Below are 247 nucleotides of genomic sequence, written 5' to 3' on the forward strand. Positions count from 1 at the left end.
CCAGCCCTCTGGTTAGCAGGCAAGTGTCTTAGCCACTATGCTACCAGAGCTCCACTTTTTTTTTTTTTCCATTACATTGCTCACAATCCCTCAATGTAACAGCATATTTCCTCCTTCCTCTCTGGGTTCCCTGCTTCCATTTGCCCTTCTGAAGTTAGTTTTTGGGCATATGCTTCCCTTTTTAGTCTCATATGGTTGATTGTTCTGAAGATCACATTCCTCATGGATGCTATTTTTCACTTTATAG

This window comes from Orycteropus afer, unplaced genomic scaffold, assembly GCF_000298275.1.
Source record: "Orycteropus afer afer isolate SDZICR_OR568_19922 unplaced genomic scaffold, OryAfe1.0 scaffold00102, whole genome shotgun sequence".
In the NCBI taxonomy this organism is placed as follows: Eukaryota; Metazoa; Chordata; class Mammalia; order Tubulidentata; family Orycteropodidae; genus Orycteropus; species Orycteropus afer.